This window comes from Neolamprologus multifasciatus, chromosome 17 (assembly GCF_963576455.1).
Source record: "Neolamprologus multifasciatus chromosome 17, fNeoMul1.2, whole genome shotgun sequence".
Classification (NCBI taxonomy): domain Eukaryota; kingdom Metazoa; phylum Chordata; class Actinopteri; order Cichliformes; family Cichlidae; genus Neolamprologus; species Neolamprologus multifasciatus.
In genome coordinates this window covers 2,415,686-2,432,308 of record NC_140455.1, presented here as the reverse complement: position 1 = coordinate 2,432,308, position 16,623 = coordinate 2,415,686, and the positions used below count along the sequence as shown (strand labels likewise).

At 41.9% G+C, this 16,623-nt stretch overlaps 1 pseudogene; it reads left to right on the top strand.

Moving 5' to 3' along the window:
- Positions 1-6,131, top strand: part of LOC146498697 (general transcription factor II-I repeat domain-containing protein 2 pseudogene) — a 28,357-nt pseudogene extending 22,226 nt beyond the window's left edge.
- Positions 6,132-16,623: the final 10,492 nt, after the last annotated feature.

The window sequence follows — 16,623 nt, the reverse complement described above, 5'->3', positions numbered from 1 at the left end:
CACTAAGAGTTAAAAACTGTCTAAATTCTTTCATCGGTAATAAAACGATCAGCGTTGCTGCTTTACCAGGTGTAACAATTAAGTTTAACATCCAGGCATCCATGAAAACAGAATTTATTTAATTTAACAAAGTTAGAAGTTAGCAGGGAGTTAGCTCGCTAGCTTCCATCTAAATACAATATAGCATGTCCTGACTGCGGGGTTTCGGAAACAAAGCAAAACGTACAGCTCTGCTATCACTTCCGACATAAATGAAGGCAGAAAACTAAACAGCAGTGACGTTTGTAGGGTTACTGAAGTTTGCCTATATACCGATGTGCTATGTGATCGCTAGCAACACAGCTATGTTAGCATAATATAAACAGTGAAGCTGGAGGATGAACGCTAACTTTTTTTTCCACTTGATAAAAGTTAACGTGAGGGTTCCCGATGGTTAGGGACAAATGCAAGGGAGGATGCTGTAAACGGACCAAACTTCAGTCAGGAGAACAACTGAGATAATCCATCCACAACAAGAGGTTAGTCATTCATATACTGCTGCATGGGCTGGGCTGTAGTTACATCGTAAGGTTTTAAAAACTGAGCTTTAGAATAAATCGCGGTAATACAAACCGAGAGAGAGACAGTGATCACTGACTGTTTTTAGGGGCCTGGAACTCTAACTCTAGCAGGACTCGCCACGTCATCACTTAAAGCAGGGGTGTCAAACATACAGCCCGCAGGCCGGAACCGGCCCGCCAGGGGGTTTAGTCTGCCCGGGGATAAATTTGCATTATTAAAAAAAAAGAATAAACTTAATTTTCTTTAAAATCTGCAGTTCCTATGTTGTTCACTAGGGGGCGTTGTGGTTTAGTCAGTTCAATCGCTTTACCCGCTTTTTCTCTTGGAACGGGCACCCTCATCAGCGAAATGTCTTTGTCAAAAAAGAGAAAAGTGGACACAGAGTGTCAGATTTTTCAAGAAAAATGGACTTCTTCCTATATGTTCACGGAGGTGAATGGGAAACCCGTGAGCCTAGTGTGCATGCGGCAAGTTTCGGTGCTTAAGGAGTACAATATTCGGCGCCACTATGAAACTCAACATGGTGAAAAATACAACAGCTTGCACGGAGAACTGAGAAAACAGAAGACAAATGAAATGTTGGTTGGTCTGAGGAAACAGCAATCTGTTTTCACCTAGAGCAGAGAGGTCAGTGATGCTGCGGTGAAAGCCAGCTACGTAATTGCTAGCCAAGTAGAATTAGCATCAAAGCCGTACTCTGAGGGGGAGTTCGTCAAAAACTGCATGCTGAAGGCTGCTGAAATTGTGTGTCCTGAGAAGCGACAAGCTTTTGCCAATATTAGGCTGACGAGAAATACCGTGGCAGACAGGATTTCGGAACAATCGGCAGATTTGGACCGCCAACTGAAACGCAAAGTGGAGTCATTTCTGGCATTTTCTGTTGCAATTGATATTACAGACGTCGCTCAACTGGCCATATTCATTCGTGGAGTTGATGATACTTTGACTGTCACAGAGGAGTTTCTCGAGTTGGTGCCTATGATCGACACCACAACAGCTGAGGACATTTTCCGCTCCGTAGTTGGAGCACTGGACAGGGTCGGGGCGGACTGGTCCCGCGCCGTAAGCCTGGCCACTAATGGCGCCCCGTCAATGATCGGGAAAAAAAGCAGGTGTTGTGACCAAGTTCAGAGAGAAAGTACAAGCCGCAAATAGAGAGGGTGATTTTTGGACATTTCATTGCATTTTGCATCAGGAGGCATTATGCTGCAAGTCCTTAAAAATGGATCACGTCATGGAGGTGGTTGTCCGAACTGTTAATTTTATCCGAGCCAGAGGTCTCAATCATCGTCAGTTTGACAGCCTTCTCAGTGACTGTAACATTACCCATGGTCTGCCATACCACACTGAGGTAAGATGGTTAAGCAGAGGTGCTGTGCTGAAGCGCTTCTTTGATCTACGTGGGGAAATCGGACAATTTATGGAGAAAAAAGGAAAACCTGTTAAGGAATTACAGTGCCCACTTTGGCTGCAGGACCTTGCATTTATGGTTGATATTACAGAGCACTTGAATAATCTGAACAGAATGTTTCAGGGACGCAAAAAAATTGTAACACAGTATTATGACAGCATACATGCATTCAAGTTAAAGCTCACGTTATGGGAGACGCAGATAGCAAGCGGAGACCCTGCTCATTTTCCCTGTCTCTGAGATGTGTGCGCAGCAAGTGTTAATCCTGACGTGAAACAGTAAAAAGACAAGATTTCAGGGTTGCTGAGGGAATTTGAGAAACGATTTCAGGTCTTTAGCGAACTCGAGACAGAATTCGCAGTTTTTCGCTCACCATTCACAGTCAGAGCTTCTGATGTGCCCGTTGACATGCAACTTGAAATCATTGATTTGCAGTGTGATGTAGAATTGAAGGACAAATTTGCCTCTGTGGGCTTGGACACATTTTACAAGTATCTCCTACCAGGCTATCCTAAATTGACAGCACTGGCTGCAAAAATGTTGTCCATGTTTGGGACTACCTACCTTTGTGAGCAAGTTTTCTCACTCATGACCATTAATAAAACAAAGCTACGCTCAAAGCTCACACATAAGCACTTAAATGAGATTCTGAAACTGGCTGCTACTCAGGATATGATGCCTGATATTGATGCACTTGTGCAGGCTAAAAGATGCCAAGTTTCAGGGGCAAATACTGAGCAAGACTAAATTCTATGTGCTTTGAACGTTGCACTAAAAAATAAACAAATGTGAATATTTGCTCTAGTAATTGCTGTGAAAGTCAGTGGTAGTCAGAAACAGATTTACAAGAGAAGAATGAGTATTGTTAAGTAAAATATTATGTCTTATGCATGCCACATATGTTATCTATGTGAGTTTTTTTTGTTTACATTTTATGCATTAACAAGGAAGGAGCCAAATTTACTTCATCAAATGTCTGTTTAAAACAGCTACCACTTAAGGTTTCAAGTGTGTGGCCTCAATTTATGTGTTCAGAATTGCTTCCTAGATGTGGAAAATGGATTTTAAATTCATTCGTTTCTAAATTTAGATATGTTTGATGTATTTTAACATGCAGGGCAGTGTTTTTAAGTTCCACAAAACTGTTTGTTGACTAAATGTTTTAAAACATTGTGTAATCACTGTGATCAGATTTTTATGTATAATGCACTTAAATAAATGTTAAACTGAGTAAAAGTGTAAAAGGACAACTAATTTAATGTAAAGATTTTTATAATTTATTTCTTCTTTGCACTAATACTAAGAAAAAAAGTGGACTTACTGTTAGTTCTATGTAATTTTGGAATGAGTTTACTGGTCTGGCCCCCTTGAGATCAGATTAAGCTGTATGCGGCCCCCAGACCAAAATGAGTTTGACACCCCTGACTTAAAGACTGGATTATGGAATTTATTTATGGGCATTTCCAAAAGTGTTAAATGGTAAAATTCAATGTGTGGTTAAAAAAAAACATAAGATGGAAAACTCCTGCATTTGAAAACAATACACTGTACTGTATTTTTACAGCTTTGTTTTGTTTTGTTTTACTCTAATGGTTACATGTTCATTAGAGTATCTAAATGATCCTGGTCAGGAAAACTTGTTGTATTTTTCTCCAAGTGATTCGGTTGGCTTATAAGTTCACCCTGTCATTCACTTATTTGCACTGGAAACCATACTGAGAAACTGCTCAAAAGGCTGATACTATGAAGTAAGTTCCTACTGCTATTTTCTAGGATTACGTTTTTTTGGATACTTTCCTGTTGGAATACTTAGCATACTGTAGGTGATTTCTCTTTATCTGCTTCAACTTTCATTTTTGTCAGTGAAGAAGTGTATGGGGTTCACTAGAGTTTTCGGGAGGTCTCTGTGGATCATTTTAGCCCTGAGCACTAGCCGCTGATGCTAGGGAAATGTTAATTACCATGCAGCAAGATTCAGCATTCAGACCGTCCTTTTTCTCTCTCACACACACACATGGGGACACACTTTTCAGGGCTGCTGCATCTGTCTCTGTGCTTCCTTCTCCAACGGTGGATTTTGGAGGTAGTAATATACCAGCAGGACACACCACGGTGCATCCCACAGGCACAAAATGTTCCAGAAACTTCCACCGTCTCTCATCATGGCTTCATTTACTAGAATGTACCGGTGCTCAGCTGCTAAAATAGGAACTACATAAACAGCATCCTTTTGGAATATTTGTAGAGCTAAACTGTCACTTTAAAAAACGTGTACAAAGATGTGTGTATACAAAATTCTGAGTATTATTATTAGAACTTTAAGCGAGAATGTTGATATTGATTTGTGGATTTAAAAGAAGTATAACCGGAACGATTACTGGGCCATCTCTGTCTGTCTGCAGCTAACGTTCATAATAACAATATGTGGTTTGTGGTAATGAAGTGTGTTATTGCTATGAAAAAGCTGCAGTAACAGTATTATGAGGGAAGTTCTATCAGTTTTTAAATATATGGTGTTGGGGTGTCCTACAGAGCAACAGCATTTGATTGATTACTAACATTTCCATAAAATTTTTCATGTCCAAAGACATAAACGGAGCCAACGGCCAGTTGAACTGATTCCTCTCTCACTTTGAATAATTTTTTCCAAATCTTTCTCTCGGACTCATCTCCAGACTCTTGGAGTTCATCATCCACGACAGCTGTAATTTCTGTCTTTTGTTTCTTTTTTAGTTCGTTTACATTTGCTTCATGGTTTATCTGTATTTAAAGATGTCAAGAAAAGATTTGAACCAACTTCTGAAGAAAATAGTTTTCAGGCAATTAACTCACAATAAGCTGATGTCAGAATACCAGCTCGCCTTGCAAAATTAAGGCTACAAATACCTCTTAATGCATCAGAGATTTTGACCATAATTAGACTGGAATTCCACTTAGTAACAAAGACTGACTAAGCAGTTACCTAGTCTCCAAATATGGTAACCAGTGTGCATTAATTCCACCTACTAAATGTTAAACACGTGCAACAGCTGCCACAGTAGACAGAGATGGTAGAAATCTGAAAGTAATTTGATACTAGACTGGTCATTAGCTGGACATTAACTAAAGGAGAGAGAGGGAGAGCTTAACCCTCTAAAATCTGAAAACAGAGAACAGCAGCTGTTGAACTGAACGCCATCATCTTTGGATCAAAGCACAGTGGTAAGTCGCACAATGATGCCTCTTGTTTCCTTCTTTCTACTGAGAGCGAAGGGCTCAAACCCTCACATCAACACACTGCCTCAAATAATGACAGCAAAATTGAAGGGCTGGCAGTGAATGAGAGAAAAGCACACATGGCGTAAACAGGCTTTAAAGGCAGGCATTGATGGGCTGTGACATAACTGGACACTGAAACCAGATGAATCTTTTTTTAAGGTTCCTTTTTATTTCAGGACACAGTGATCCATGCTTTTTAAAGGAAACTCAAGAAAGTGTTCCAGGTTTCACATGTTAACACTTTTGGTGTATGTTTGCCAAGCTAGTGTTTTGAAACCGCAACATAATCTCTATAATCTCTTTAATTATATTTTTTTCCATGGTTTGCCTGTAAAAACTAACCGTAGATTGCTCCCACACTGCTTGAAACACAACAACAACATAAAGTTACATAGTGTGCTATTATTTAAAAAAAAATCTACAAAAAAGAAAGATGTGAAACAGCAATGCAACAAGAACGACCGGTGTGATCAAGCACAGATCAAAGATTCTGGAACCATCAGCTGTGGAATCACAAATACCTGCAAAAAAAGAGAGAAAAGACAGAAAAACCATCAAACGTGAGCGAGAAGACAATTATTGGCATATAAAGAGGTGCTCGGTGCATCATGGAAAGTTGCTTGGCACCCTGACAAAAGCATAACTAAGGGATGCTTCAAAGACACCTCCATTATCTGTACCACTAGCAAAAAATGTTATTAACAAGAAAAGTTTGAAGTCTAATTGAAATGTAGAGACAGTGTCTACCTCATAAACTTGAATCTGGCTTACAAGAGAGGGACCTGATCACTGATCTCTGGATAGTATGAGGTCTTTAAGGTGTGAAAGAGCTTTGTCATTAAGGGCTCATTATGTGACGAAAATCATTGTTAATTTTGTATCAGAGGCAGCCAGTGAAGAGTAGCTACAGTGGGGCAAAAAAGTATTTAGTCAGCCACCGATTGTGCAAGTTCCCCCACTTAAAATGATGACAGAGGTCAGTAATTTGCACCAGAGGTACACTTCAACTGTGAGAGACAGAATGTGAAAAAAAAATCCATGAATTCACATGGTAGGATTTGTAAAGAATTTATTCGTAAATCAGGGTGGAAAATAAGTATTTGGTCACCTCAAACAAGGAAAATCCCTGGCTCTCACAGACCTGTAACGTCTTCTGTAAGAAGCTTTTCTGTCCCCCACTCGTTACCTGTATGAATGGCACCTGTTTGACCTCATCATCTGTATAAAAGACACCTGTCCACAGCCTCAACCAGTCAGACTCCAAACTCCGCCATGGCCAAGACCAAAGAGCTTTCGAAGGACACCAGGAAAAGAATTGTAGACCTGCACCAGACTGGGAAGAGTGAATCTACAATAGGCAAGCAGCTTGGTGTGAAAAAATCAACTGTGGGAGCAATCATCAGAAAATGGAAGACATACAAGACCACTGATAATCTCCCTCGATCTGGGGCTCCACGCAAGATCTCATCCCGTGGGGTCAAAATGATCATGAGAACGGTGAGCAAAGATCCCAGAACCACACGGGGGGACCTGGTGAATGACCTGCAGAGAGCTGGGACCAAAGTAACAAAGGTCACCATCAGTAACACACTACAACGGCAGGGAATCAAATCCCGCAGTGCCAGACGTGTTCCGCTGCTGAAGCCAGTGCATGTCCAGGCCCGTCTGAAGTTTGCCAGAGAGCACATGGATGATACAGCAGAGGATTGGGAGAATGTCATGTGGTCAGATGAAACCAAAGTAGAACTTTTTGGTATAAACTCAACTCGTCGTGTTTGGAGGAAGAAGAATACTGAGTTGCATCCCAAGAACACCATACCTACTGTGAAGCATGGGGGTGGAAACATCATGCTATGGGGCTGTTTTTCTGCCAAGGGGACAGGACCACTGATCCGTGTTAAGGACAGAATGAATGGGGCCAAGTATCGTGAGATTTTGAGCCAAAACCTCCTTCCATCAGTGAGAACTTTGAAGATGAAACGAGGCTGGGTCTTCCAACATGACAATGATCCAAAACACACCGCCCGGGCAACAAAGGAGTGGCTCCGTAAGAAGCATTTGAAAGTCCTGGAGTGGCCTAGCCAGTCTCCAGACCTCAACCCCATAGAAAATCTGTGGCGGGAGTTGAAAGTCCGTGTTGCTCGGCGACAGCCCCAAAACATCACTGCTCTTGAGAAGATCTGCATGGAGGAATGGGCCAAAATACCAGCTACTGTGTGTGCAAACCTGGTAAAGACCTATAGTAAACGTTTGACCTCTGTTATTGCCAACAAAGGTTATGTTACAAAGTATTGAGTTGTATTTTTGTTATTGACCAAATACTTATTTTCCACCCTGATTTACAAATAAATTCTTTACAAATCCTACCATGTGAATTCATGGATTTTTTTTTTCACATTCTGTCTCTCACAGTTGAAGTGTACCTCTGGTGCAAATTACTGACCTCTGTCATCATTTTAAGTGGGGGAACTTGCACAATCGGTGGCTGACTAAATACTTTTTTGCCCCACTGTAATATAGACGAAGAACTATAATTTCTCTCTCTAAGTATTTTCACTGCAGCATTAGATCAACAACGGGCTTTCTGGAGACTTTTCTAAAAATGTGGATATTGACTAATTACAACCCTATTTAGTATGAACTACTTTTTTATCATTGCTTTAGACATGATGTTCCTAAATCTGACAATACAGTGCATGCAAGCAAAGACAGACTAAGATACTTGTTTTATGTGTGAATTAAGAAAGAAATCCTAATCAAAAAATAATTCCAAGGTTTCTCACAGCAGTACTAAAATCAAAAATCCATTTTTAAAGTGTGTTTTGGAGCTTTTAGGGCCAAGTTCCATAGCTTCAGAAGTAGAAAATCATGGGTCATCAAAGCCTTTATGTTTTTAAGCAATCCCTGTTATTTGCATCACCTAGCAACATAGATAAATACACTTGATTGTCATCTGCATAGCAGTGGAGGACTGTAACAGATGAAAAGTATCAGTCCTAAAACATCCATGTGGAACTCCGCGGGTAACCTTTGTGTCTGAGGAAGACACATCATTCAACAAACTGAAATCTATCACATAAATATGACTTCAGCCTCTAATCTCACTGATTTTTTGCATCTTTAGCAAAATGTTGGTTTCAAACGCAGTTGTGAGATTTGATAGAAGAGAGAAACTTAAATTATGTAAGGCATTTGGAGACACTTGTGCTTTTTGTACACTTTTTCATGTACTTTAAATCCTGGCTGAAATTAATTAACCAAAATTCATTTTTAAGGATTTTGCAAATATTTAAGAGGTTCGTTGCAGTTAAATGTAAAGTTTGCTATATGCAGCATATCAACAATATTGGATCAATGGTAAAACATCCTTGAGCAGTCCAGTTAGGGTGGGTTTAGACCAGCAGTCCCCAATCCCCGGGCCTCGGACCGGTCCGTGAGTCATTTGGTACCGGGCCGCGAGAGTTGAGGCTCGGGTGTGAAATGTATAGTTTTCAGGGTTTTTATCGGTTTTCAGCGTTATTTTGTTATCGTTTTTATCGTTAACTCGGTTTTCCTGGGTCTTTTCACGTGTGAAATGAATAAATCTTCTTTTTTCCGGTACCGGTACTAGTTTTATTTTGTTGTATTTATACGCAACACTTTAAAGGCCGGTCCGTGAAAATATTGTCGGGCATGAACTGGTCCGTGGTGCAAAAAAGGTTGGAGACCGCTGATTTAGACGACTTGATCAGAAATTGCTGAAGTTACCTCAGAGAGATCAATATATATATATATATATATATATATATATATATATAATAGCAGGAGATCAGGATCTAGTATGTATATATACTATAGTGACCCTAAATTGGATTGGATGGAAGAAAAAGGATGGATGTTATGTTAAAAGCGAATTAGACCACGGAGAAGGTTTTCTGTTTTCTGGAGCGTTCACTAGTGGAGTTCTTGTAGTGTGCATGTTCACCATATCTAAACATTTCATGGGCACTTGACAAAAATCACTTTACTTTCCCAAATTGTTACGAGCGAATGTGTCTATACTGCAAAAACTGACTCAAGAAACATGACAAAAAACCCAAGATACTAACCTGTCCTCCAAACCCTCCAAATTCCAACTTGAACAGTCACAGGATTTGCCAGAACAAGCAACACCTACAGAAACCACAATACACAACTGAAGGCATGTGCTTGTATTATTTTGGCCAATCTTAGTAGTGTTTCAGCCTCGCTGGATGGAATGCTGAGCAATTTTCCTCTCCTTCATACACATGTGCTAACATGCATGTCTTGCCTGCAGAGCTGCTTGGGCGGCTGAATGTCTTGCTCAAGGCAATGTGGAGTGGAGGAACCAGGGACTTAAACTGCCATCTACTGCTGTCTACTGCTCTACCTGCTGAGCCACAGCTGCTGAAAGACAGCAGGAGAGGCAGGTGGAGCCACAGGAGTGTTACAGCGTACAACAAACACACACAAGCTCAGGCACACTCAACCAGCCAATATACAAGAAGGGCCTCCAGTACACAAACTAGATCTTCATTTCCCTCTGCTTTTAATTTAAATTCCTGTACTCTAAATATTTCCTGTCATGAAACACACACACATTATTAAAATAAAGATCCAGTGCTTTGGCCTGTAGGGCTGTCCAACACGTCGCATCATATCACATCACAGTTTTGTCAAATATCTCCTTCCAGCACCATCTGTCCTTCATGCCCAGACAAGCAAACATGGCTCCCATAGGAGCTTTCTCTTCACTGAGACCAGAATATAATCAGAATACGATAGCTATGCTCTCGCTGTCCACAGCCTTCAGTCACAAATTGTTACTGTCACTCACTTCTGAGAATCAGAATCACCACATCCCCATAAGTCATCATCTTCTCTGTAATTCTGTTTGTGGATTTATTGGCTGTGTGTGAGAGAGAGAGATTAATGAGGGTGATAAAGGAACTGTAGGCCTCCATATTTCCTGAGTGATCAAAGGAGCTGATGAGTCAGAAGGAGCCACCGTCCCCACTGTGCAGCATACTCAGCGTTTCCATACATCTGACATCCAGCTGTGTTTTTGTCATTTATTTTGGGGGAGTTTATCTCATTAAAACAGGTCTCAGGAAGAGTCAGCACTGATAACAGAAGGACTCTGTCACACACACACATGCAAACACATATATTTGTACATGAGTGATGCAAAAATTGTTCTACAACTCTCCGCTTTAAAACCGAACTCACAAGGCCTCGGTCAAAGTTTAGTTCATGTTAAACAAAAGGCTGCAATGCTCACAAATACACAGGACACAAAGGTTTCCACAATGTTGCACACAGGCCTCGGCCTCCTGTGATGTGTGGTGCAGTCTTGCGCTGTAAACACCCGGTGTCCATGTGTTTTATGACTGTAGCTGACAGTAACTGTAAACACATGCTGCTGCTTTCTTTTATGGAGTCGGAGACGGGCTGACTGGTAGTGGGAGGAATAAGTACAAGCTTCCACTTTTAGCTTCCGTCCAGCTTCTCGTTATGTTCTCAGGTGTCTTCTCTGCATATAAACTCCTCACACTGCACTGATGGCAGGACGAATCATCTATCTCCAGCTGAGAGCGAAAAGTTCAGCTTCATGGTGCTGCGAAAAAGTATTTGCCCACTTCTCAATGTTCTTTATATTTGTTTGTTTTTTGTTTTGGAGTTTGTTTGTTCTTTTGGCATATTTGTGAGTCTTACATGTAAAAAGGAGCATTAGGGTCACAGTAAGAGAAAAAAGCTGAAATGTGGAGATTGAACGTTTTATTTTAGATCATTAAATCAAAGTTACTATTAGACAAAAATAGCCTGAGTAAATACAAAAGGCAGTGTTTTTGTCCATCCATCCATTCGCTTCCGCTTATCCTTTTCAGGGTCGCGGGGGGCGCTGGAGCCTATCCCAGCTGTCATAGGGCGAGAGGCGGGGTACACCCTGGACAGGTCGCCAGTCTGTCGCAGGGCCAACACACAGAGACAGACAACCATTCGCGCTCACATTCACTCGCACATTCACACCTAGTGGCAATTTGGATTATCCAATTAACCTATCCCCACAAACTGCATGTCTTTGGGCGGTGGGAGGAAGCCGGAGTACCCGGAGAGAACCCACGCAAACACGGGGAGAACATGCAAACTCCACACAGAAAGACCCCGGCCTGATGGGGTCTTTCTGATGGTGGTGCAGTGTTTTTGTTAACTCATAAATTAACCCTGAATGACATTTGTTTGCCCTTCATTGGCTTCCTGTTAAATCCAGAATTGAATTTAAAATCCTGCTCCTCACATACAAGGTCTTAAATAATCAGGCCCCATCTTATCTTAATGACCTTGTAGTACCATATCACCCTATTAGAGCACCTCGCTCTGCAGGCCTACTTGTTGTTCCTAGAGTATTTAAAAGTAGAATGGGAGGCAGAGCCTTCAGTTTTCAGGCCCCTCTTCTGTGGAACCAGCTTCCAGTTTGGATTCAGGAGACAGACACTATCTCTACTTTTAAGATTAGGCTTCAAACTTTCCTTTTTGCTAAAGCATATAGTTAGGGCTGGACCAGGTGACCCTGAATCCTCCCTTAGTTATGCTGCAATAGACGTAGGCTGCCGGGGATTCCCATGATGCATTGAGTTTTTCCTTTCCAGTCACCTTTCTCACTCACTATGTATTAACAGACCTCTCTGTATTGAATCATATCTGTTATTAACCTCTGTCTCTCTTCCACAGCATGTCTTTATCCTGTCTTCCTTCTCTCACCCCAACCAATCACAGCAGATGGCCCCGCCCCTCCCTGAGCCTGGTTCTGCCGGAGGTTTCTTCCTGTTAAAAGGGAGTTTTTCCTTCCCACTGTCACCAAAGTGCTGCTCATAGGGGGTCATATGATTGTTGGGTTTTTCTCTGTATCTATGAAGCGCCTTGAGGCGACATTTGTTGTGATTTGGCGCTATATAAATAAAATTGAATTGAATTGAATTGAATTGAATCCCTGAGTTCAGTCTCAGTAGCCACACCCAGATAAACAAGACACGCCTCACAAAGTTAAGTAGGTTAGAAGAGCTCATAAAACATCACAGCACGATCGAAAGAAACAACTGAGAAACAAAGTAACTTCTCTCGGCCTGGAAAGGGTTACAAAGCCATTTCCTCGAGGTCATTGCTATTATTTCTGCTCATGACAACAGAAGTCGTTTACAAATGTTGTTATTAACAGTTTCATTACTAGTCATTTCTTACAACTGCTGGAGACTGTTACTCAAATATGAAGAATGTTGTATCCCAGTTTTGTTTTTCCTTCAAGTATTTTTAGCTGCAGGTCCGTGTATTTCAGTGTGGTTTGACTAAAAATAAACTACACTGTGTTTTTCTGATACACATCCAATTAAACAGCTAGCTCATTAATATTGTTTGAATTTTTTCAGGGTACAAGAGATATCTGGTGCGCAGATGTGGGATTTTTGAATTTGGGATTGTTTCACAAATTTCCAGAGATAAGAAACATTTTGACAAACTGGACTGTCAAGCACAAACAAATCCATGCCAGCTACAAACAGACTCTTGGCAAATGCAAATACAGTCAAAGCTTTCGTTTTTGATGCTTTTTATAGTCCCACTGTTGCAAAGTGCAAATGGTAAATGGACTGATTCTTATATAGCACTCCTGGAGCAGTCAAAACGCTTTATGCAATATGCCTCATTGACATAAGCTCTTCTTCTTATGCTTGAGTGATTCTTAACATTCACACACATTTATACTCCAATAGATGCATTGGAGAGCAACTTGGTGTTAGTATCTTGCCCAAGGATATTTGGCACACAGACTGGACAACAACAACAAATGCTTGCTCAAAGAAGCTCCTTTGATTGTTGGGGTTTTCTCCAGTGTAAGGTCTTTGCAATATGAAGCACCTTAAGTGTTCTGTGTTGTTGTGATTTGATGCAAAATATGTATTGCCTGGACCCTTCTTCTATGAAGCCTGTTTTAACAGGTCCAGCATGAGGTTTAGGGTTGTCTTGTTGAAATATGGAAGGCCTTCACTAAAAGGGAGCTGTCTGGGCTGGAGCATGTGTTTATCTGAAACCCATGTGTATTTTTCAGCATTTTGGTGACGTTCCACATGTGCAAGCTGCCAGTTCTATAAACACTGATACACCATCAGAGCTGCTGGCTATTTAGCTGAGTGCTAATAACAAGCCAAATGGTCACTTTACTTTTCAGTTTTCCAAAACAAATTTCAAACTTTGGTTTGTTTGAACAGTTATCCATTTTGCTTCAGTGTTCCTGAGTCCATGCAGTGATTTCCATTACAGAATCATATCTATCATTACCAAACTGATTCTCAGTTTGTCCTGTACACACAGATTTTTGATAATATTATGTAGTGTAGTTAACACGGCATTCTTCCCAGTTTCCCAGTTTTACACTGACAAACATTCTGCTCACATTTTTCACAGACTGATGAACCTCTGTCTAAGATGCTCTTTTTTATATCCAATCATTTTGCTGTCCTAATGCCAACTCACCAAATTAGCTACAGCATGGTTCTCAAGCTGTTTCCTTTTAGATGAATTTTGTTGCCATCAAAATTCAAGAAGAGCTGATATTCATATTATTTTATGTGGGTTTATTTCACTCTATTGTGAATCAAATATGGCTTTATGAGATCTGAAAATTCAAATTCAAATTTTATTTGTCACATACACAGTCATACACAGTACGATATGCAGTGAAATGCTTAGACAACTGCTCGTGACCTAAAGAAAAAAGAAAAGGCTATGAATAAGATAAGATAAAAAGGGTAAATTTAACTAGGAAGGAATAAAATAAAATAAAATATATAAATTAAAGTTAAAAATGAAATAACTGTACAGCACAAATTAGAATGAAGGGTAAATTTAACTGGGAAAGAATAAGATAAAATATATAAATTAAAGTTGAAAATAAAATAACTGTACAACAAAATACACAATACACAGTATAGAAATATATAAGAATGTATGAAGAAATATAAATATATATATACACACAATAACAGCAGCTATACGAGTATTAACTGGAAATGAAGAATATAATGTCCATGTTGTGCAGTCCACATTTGTAAGTGTCTTGTGCAGTGCAAATATGCTTAAAGTGATTTAAATGATGAAGTGAAAACAATGTCCAGAATGTCCAGTGTGTGTGTAAGAACTATATGTGTGGGTCAGTACTGTGTGGTGGTGTGATTGAGAGACCGTATCGCCTGCGGGAAGAAGCTCCTCCTCAGTCTCTCTGTGTTGGTCTTCAGGGAGCGGAATCGCTTTCCTGACCTCAACAGAGAGAACAGTCCGTTGTTGGGATGGCTGAGGTCCTTCACAATCTTCCTGGCCTTGGTCCAGCACCGCCTGCTGTAGATTGAGTGCAGGTCAGGGAGCTCGGAGCGGATGGTGCGCTCAGCTGATCGCACAACCCTCTGTAGAGCTCGTCTGTCCTCCATGGTGCTGTTCCCGAACCAGGTTAAGATGTTTCCCGTCAGGATGCTCTCTATGGTGCACGAGTAAAAGTTCCTGAGCACCTTGGAGGGCAGTTGGAAGTCTCTCAAGCGTCTGAGGTGGTAGAGACGCTGACGGGCCTTTTTCACCACGGTGTTGATGTGACAGGACCATGACAGGTCCTGCGTGATGTGAACTCCGAGGTATTTGAAGCTGTCCACTCTCTCCACTGGGCACTCGTTGATGACGGGGGTCTGGTAGTTCCTCTCCTGCTTAGTGCTGAAGTCCACTATCAACTCCTTTGTCTTACTGATGTTTAGAAGGAGGTTGTTCCTCTGGCACCAGTTCTCCAGATTCCTTAGCTGCAGCCTCGAAGCGAGCATAGAAAGTGTTCAGCTCGTCTGCCAGAGTCACGTCTGCGTTCGTCATACCGGTTGTTGGTGCTTTATAATCCGTTATTGTCCTTAGTCCCCGCCACAGGCTCCTAGAGTCACTCTGTTGGAGTTGTGACTCTAGTTTCCTCCCGTAGCGCTGCTTCGCCTCTTTCACCGCCTTCCGCACATTATATGACGCGGCTTTGTACGGGTCCATGTCCCCCGTCGTGAGTCCCGTGTTGTAGGCAGCGGTGCGGGATCTCAGAGCGTCGCGGATGGTTTTATCCATCCACGGCTTCTGGTTGGGAAACGTTGTGATAGTCTTTGTCTCTGCGGTATCATCCGCTAGTTTCCCGATGAATCCCACAACCGCTTCCGTAAACATGTTGACGTCATCATCGGAGCTGTTTCTGAACACGTCCCAGTCTGCGTCATCGAGTGCATCCTGTAACGCGGCCACCGATTGATCCATCCAGCGTGCGACCTTCCTCTGAACTGGAACTTCCTGTTTCAGCCTTTGTTTGTATTTTGGCATGAGGAAGATGGCAGCGTGATCGGATTTGCCAAACGGAGGGCGGGATTGTGCCTTGTAGCCGTCCTTGACCGTAGTGTAGCAGTGGTCCAGTGTCCTTTCACCTCTGGTGGGGCAGGTGATATGTTGATAAAAGTTCGGCGCTGCACGTTTGAGGTTGGCACTATTAAAGTCCCCCGTTACAATAAGCGCAGCGTCCCGGTGTTGTGTCTGGTGCTGTGTGAGTGCCTCATGCAGCTCGCATAAGGCGGTGACCGTGTCCGCTTGTGGTGGAATATAAACGGCACTTATAATGACCGATGTAAACTCTCGAGGTAGATAAAAAGGACGACACATGATGGACAGTAGTTCCAGATTTGGTGTGTAGGAGCGTGTGAGAGGAACAACGTTCGCACTGTTGCACCAATTGTTGTTCACCATTAAACACACGCCGCCTCCCCTTGACTTCCCCGAGTCCCGTGTCCTGTCCATGCGGTGAACCGAGAAGAACTCGGCCGGCTGGAAGGCGTGGTCCGGCACCGCTGGGTTCAGCCATGTCTCGGTGAAGCAGAGGAGATTGCAGTCCCGAATGTCTCTCTGGAACTTTATCCTGGCCCTGAGGTCATCAAGCTTGTTCTCCAGTGACTGGACATTGGTGAGCAGGATGCTAGGCAGAGGTGTGCGGTGTGCACGAGCTCTCACCCTGTTCATGACGCCGGCTCGTTTCTCTCGAGGCCGCTGCTTCGCATCGTGTCCTTTGTTCTCCCTCAAGATCTCACTTGGGCAGCTCGGATCCGGAGTTAAAAACTTCGAATTGTGAGTACATTGTATACCAATAGAAACAAGAGTGTCACTGTCAAACTTAATGTACCCAATGGTGATGATTTTGCCGATTTAAAAACGCTGAAAACTAACTTAAAAAACAAAAACAAAGAAAAGGTGGTCGGAGCAGTCGTGGCGGCAGCCGACATCACCGGCGCCATCTTGAATCATTGAATTATAGCATTCTGGGTTTTTTCGTGATTTCATGCACCGTC